Source organism: Syngnathus scovelli, chromosome 4 (genome assembly GCF_024217435.2).
Source record: "Syngnathus scovelli strain Florida chromosome 4, RoL_Ssco_1.2, whole genome shotgun sequence".
NCBI lineage: Eukaryota > Metazoa > Chordata > Actinopteri > Syngnathiformes > Syngnathidae > Syngnathus > Syngnathus scovelli.
The window spans coordinates 10,371,662-10,377,500 of NC_090850.1; positions in this window are offsets into that span (position 1 = coordinate 10,371,662).

Genomic DNA, 5,839 nt, shown 5'->3' on the forward strand with positions numbered 1-5,839 from the left:
AGTAATGCATTGTAATGGGTCTCAGGGAGTTAATGCTTTTTTTTTTGTCTGTGTGATATGTTACATGTTATGTTCTGTGTTGTGTTTGCTTGAAGATGTTTCAGGTTGTTTTACTACTTAATAGTTTTAGATTTAATCAATTGGTTTGTAACTTAACAATGGCAAAGAAATCAGCCAGATTTATTAGTGCTGCTACGTCAGGATAAAATTGGAGCTACTAAGAAAACTACTACAGCACTGATACATCAACTGGGGATTTTAGGTACAGTACATTTTCAAATAATAATTGTGCGTGTTTTAATATGAGCCAATGGAGTACTGACCTTGTTAGTACTTAAACTTTAACCTAGGACATACTGGCACTAATATTTTCAAAAACCCCAAAAAACAGTTAAGATAGGAATATCATTTTGCTTTATAATGCCCTGATGAATAAAGAAAATTCAGTTTGTTATTGGTAACTTACAACTACTGCAGAATTCAGCAGCCCAGGACCAGAAAGAGAGAGCACATTTCTCCGGTTTTAGAGATTTTTTTTGTGTTTCAGCATAGATTTTAAGATTTTTTTTCCCCATTAATTTACGGTTTTGGCCCCTCTTATCATGCAGATCATTAACCCTTGTGGACCCTCAGGTCCTCCACGAGCAGCCTTTTAGTAATACCCAGAGTAGTTGTTGACATTTTTTTCCAGGAATTCCCATTGTTTTGGAGTCTATCACTGTCAGCTTCACTTCTGGCATAGTGTCATGTGTACATTGCATTTCATGTTGATTTAATTTATTGAACACCCCGGACGTTATGCTGCTTTTCAAAACAACATCTTAACAAGTGAGCCAGAGTCAGGACAGGAAATTCCAATGGGGTTTTATCGCACTGAAAACATTATTTATGTAGTCTGTATGTGTCTGGAACGCAGCATATAATTTCCAAAAAGTGTAATTATCTCATCATCAGTCTTCATCTTAATCACACGCGCCATAACTCACAGAACCAAAAATAATTCAAGATGCAATACACAGCAAGGCAGGATTTGGCAGTAACTGCCCTAGCCTATAACATTCTCACATTGGTCAGAAAATCCACCTTGTCAGATGAATCTGAGGGTAAGGGAAGGAGGGGGGGAAAAAAAAATCCCTCAACCGAGTGTTCCCTTCACAGTAATCGTTTCAATCTGTTCTGCCAGAACAGATTGCAGCATTTTGCTTCCCTGTTGGAGGGCCCTCTACTCGTCGTCCTTCCTTGTCATACGGCATCCCGTTTCCCGTTATTGCAAAATGACATTTTCCATTTCATTGTCAGACTGGATCGCATATACTCAATGTGCCCCGTCCACTGGTCACCTCCTATGAACATCCATCTTGGACAAACCATTACACAGCAACCACAAATTCACACTTAAGTGGAAAATGGGGGAATAACAGAAAATATGCGAGTAAAATTGGTCATACACCATCAAAATGAAACACTTGTGAGACCCTCTACATTTGTGTCAGGTCAAAGACAATACTTTCTTTTGGCCCCGTAAACACATAAAACCCACGGAACATTAGGTGCGACTTCAAATTTTCTATTTACCGGAGCTCGCCTGGCTCTTTTTAAGGATTTGCAGTCCATGTTGATTGATAGAGCCCGTGTAAGTGGTCATGGCAATTCCAGAAACAACAGTCAACCTCCTCTGGCAGGAAGAAGGCTCTTAACCACAAGAGCTGAGGCTGAAGGGGAAGGTGGGAGGTGAGCCAGAGGGAAGGCAGCCTGCGGTTGCACATCTTTGGAAAGCTTCATGTGTTGCAGAGACAGACCCTTAAGTAACTGAAAGATGCTCATTATGAGCGATAGAAAGCCTCCCCTTCATAGCAACAAAAACTGCAAACCGAGCCCGTCTGGAGAGGAAGTGAGCACAAAAAGTTGTCCAAATAGGACTAAGAAAGTGAAAGGCTTTGGAACAATACTCATAACATCCACCAGCCTTTACAATCACAGCAGGATATTGTAATGTATCAACAGGGTTTCCCCCCAAATTGTAAATATTTTCTCATGAAGTGACAGAAAATGCAAGGGGCTCCACAGTTGGTCTCTTTCAGCATATTTTAATCTCAGTAATTCAAAGCAGCCACCAAGGCAAATTCCATACTGCATAGAGTATTCGTTTTGAAGCCCATGTTTATACGCTGCCAGTTATAAGGCCAGTGTCTCCACGCAGGGGGCTCCTGCTGGGATGATAAGGAACTGTCTGCCTCTCAAGATAAAGTCTAAAAGAGAAGGAGGGCAAGTTGGGTAGTGGACTCACAACAGTATTATCCATCATTGTGGGTTTCATTTCAGTAGCCAGTTTTGACAAATTATGCATTCCTTTCACCTATCATCACCCTTGTAAATGCCTTTGGTTTTTCACGACGGAGCTCAAATGTTCATATATGGCCTTTGGGGTGCAGGGTCTGTTCTTGACCATATTGAGCAAATGAACCAGAGAAAGAATCACTCAGGCCTGCCTGTGAAATGGGTCTGTTGTAGAGCACAAAAATATGAAGAACCAAGATTGGTTAGGCTTAATAGCTTTGACTAGAGATTCATAAAAAGCCACTGACATTTCAAGCAAACCTCAGGCTGATTTCCCTAATCGCTAATTATATTACATGGGCCCTGCCTCACCTTACAGGAGGCTGACATGTTTCACCGCCATTTTTCCACCACATACCCAAAGGAGCTAAATCACGCTATCTCAAATTCGCTGAATCTCGGATGGGTGAGTCCTGACACCAGGTATTGTTATCTGTGCTGATACCAGCCTTTCGATTGTGTTCCATTTATCATTTTGTTCTGTTTGCGAACAATTTTTTGAAACATGAGTATGATATAATAGTAGTATTGTAACTTTTCTTTTCTTCACTTGTTAGGGGGATGCTAAGTCTTCAGTTGCTTAAACCAGCCACACTCCGAGAGGGAATTATGCGAGGAAAGTTTATTTGTATAGCACATTTCAAACACAAAATAATTCAAAGTGCTTTGAATAAAACATTTAAAAGCATGACAGAAAGAGAAACAAATTATGATGCAGAAGGCAGCACGAAGCGTGAATGCAGTAGATGTTTGTGCGTGTGTGAAAGCCGTTGACCATGTTTCATACATTTGTGTGAATTTGTTTCCACCAAGACGTGCTACTGGAGCACGGATCATATTCAGGTGGACATTTTTACGGTTAATCTTTGTGATTTCGTATGGGTGGGACATTTTTAAAGGAAAACAGCATTTCTCTGAACTAATTATAGACAAAGAAAATGTTCCTCATAAATTGTGGGGGGGAGGTAAACTGGGCTCATGTGAGGATGAGACAAGTCTGTAAATTAAAGTTCTGACTCTTAGCCTCTGTGGCAGACATTGGCTAGTCAGAAAATAAACCATTACATTAAATACATTACACTCACAGCGGTCACCACCCCCGTGTTGAAATATTGACTCACCTTGTCAATTGAGCTTCAAGCTGCTCTTTTGTGCTTAGTGAATGAGAAGCTTTGGTGTTTCTAGAGCGCCTTAATTGACTCACGTCACCTCTAAAATTTTAGAAATTCACATTATATATTTTTTACATTGTACATAAGTAAAAGAAAAAAAAAGCTAAACGATAAAGTACTTTATTGAAACGGAATATTAAAAAGTATCACCCTTGTCTCAAAAATGCTTTGTTCCACCCAATCCCTCCTACCTGTTGTCAACTGGGCTCTCACCATGCTGTCTGCACAGAGCTATAGACTGCTTTCTAGTGATATACACCCATTGTGTCAATACTTGTCTTGAACCAGGATACATGGAACATTTCCTAATTTCTACTACTCAATACCAACCGATCATCATGTATCACGGGTATCGTTTTGTGATGTTATCAGACTTAGGGAGTAACGGCATAGTACATGTACCACCTTTACGGATCCAGAATACATAAATAAATGTAACTGTATTCTGTTTCATAAAGCATACATCGTTATTTATTAAAGACATGAGCATTTCGCAAGATTACATTTTACATGTGTTTATTTGAGCCATCAGCGCAATAAGTGGACAAACATTTGTCAAATATTTGCCACAATTTCTCACTCTATGGGCCGCTGAGACTCCAGTCACTCGATGGATGGATGGATGGATGGATGGATGGATGGATGGATGGATGGATGGATGGATGGATGGATGGATGGATGGATGGATGGATGGATGGATGGATGGATGGATGGATGGATGGATGGATGGATGGATGGATGGATGGATGGACGGGCGGACGGGTTGGTGTGTGGGTGGGTCAGTTGGTGGTTGGGTGGATAGATGATGTAGTATGGATTTGGGTGGGTTGGCGGGTGGACGGACAGACGGATGAACGGATGGATGGGAAATAACGTACTGTACTCCATTTGGTCAAGTACAAATTAATCACAGTTGTAGGCATGATTCTGCAGCCCTCTGCATACTGTATACAACAAAAATCAATAAACCCTCATATGTAATAATCCACTGTCATCTTGAGATACACTCCCTTGCATCATTCAGAAAGTCAATATATATATTTTGTACTGTCGAGCCTTTATTATAACCTTATTCAATAATCTAAGAGAAATGTATCCCCACAGTCCAAGGGCAACAGAATGAGAGCTGAGAATGCTGTCAAAGAATTTGAGCTGAGCAGTGTCCATGTACATTATTTAATTGGCCTGTGGATATGAGTTCACTTGAACTGACAACTCCACAATGAAATATTCCATTATATTGCCATTTGATAAAGAGAAAACCATGCAGCAGAGCTGGAAGTCGGGATGGTTGTTTGTCTATGTGTGCCCAGCAATTGCCTGGTGACCATAACCATTGTATTCTTTTGTTCAGACAAGGTGTACAGGTCTTACCTTAAAAAACTTTTCCGACAGTTTCGGCAGCAACTTCCGCCTTCGTCAGAGAGTAAGACCTGTACACCTTGTCTGAACAAAAGAATACAATGGCTATCGTCAACGAAGACCTACTACCGTATTTTCCGGACTATAAGGCGCACCTAAAAACCTAAAATTTTCTCAAAAGCCTTATAGTCCGGTGCGCCTTATATATGGACCAAATTCCTAAATTTAAACTGGCCCGAAGCATTGTGTCATGAAATCAATCATAAGTGGCCCGCTGACGACTATGAATCATGAATCAAAAAGACTATGGATCATTACTTTGTGATTATAAAGTAATTTGTTGCATCTGAAGTTTAAATAAAAAAGACAAAATGGACAATTATTTGATTTGGATTAAAAATCTGACATGATGCATTAATGGTGCGCCTTATAGCCCGGTGCACCTTATATAAGGACAACGTTTTAAAATGGGCCATTCATTGAAGGTGCGCCTTATAGTCCGGTGCGCCTTATAGTCCGGTGCGCCTTATAGTCCGGAAAATACGGTCATGAATACAATTCAACTACAATCAACTGCCTGGTGACCAGTTTAGGGTGTACCCCGCCTACCGCCCAAAAACTGCTAAGATAGGCTCCATCACGCCGACGACCCTTGTGAGGTTAAGCGGCTAATATCATGGATAGATGGATCGTTCTATAACCACTTAGAGCCACGGGTGTGCTGGAGAGAGAAACACAAACGTGTTAAGGTCACTGGGGGCGAACATCTTGTTAAGCTCTTGTCATTCTGTTAACTGCTACTCGGTAGAAGAGCATCAGTGCAATCAGAACCTAATTAGTAAAGATCCAACATATTTAATAGAACACACAAGGGAATTTTTAAATGCAGATGGGGCTACTGTGTAGCAGTGATTAACAACCACTGTGCCATGTTAGTAGTGTTGTGAGAGATGTGTGCCATGGGAAAT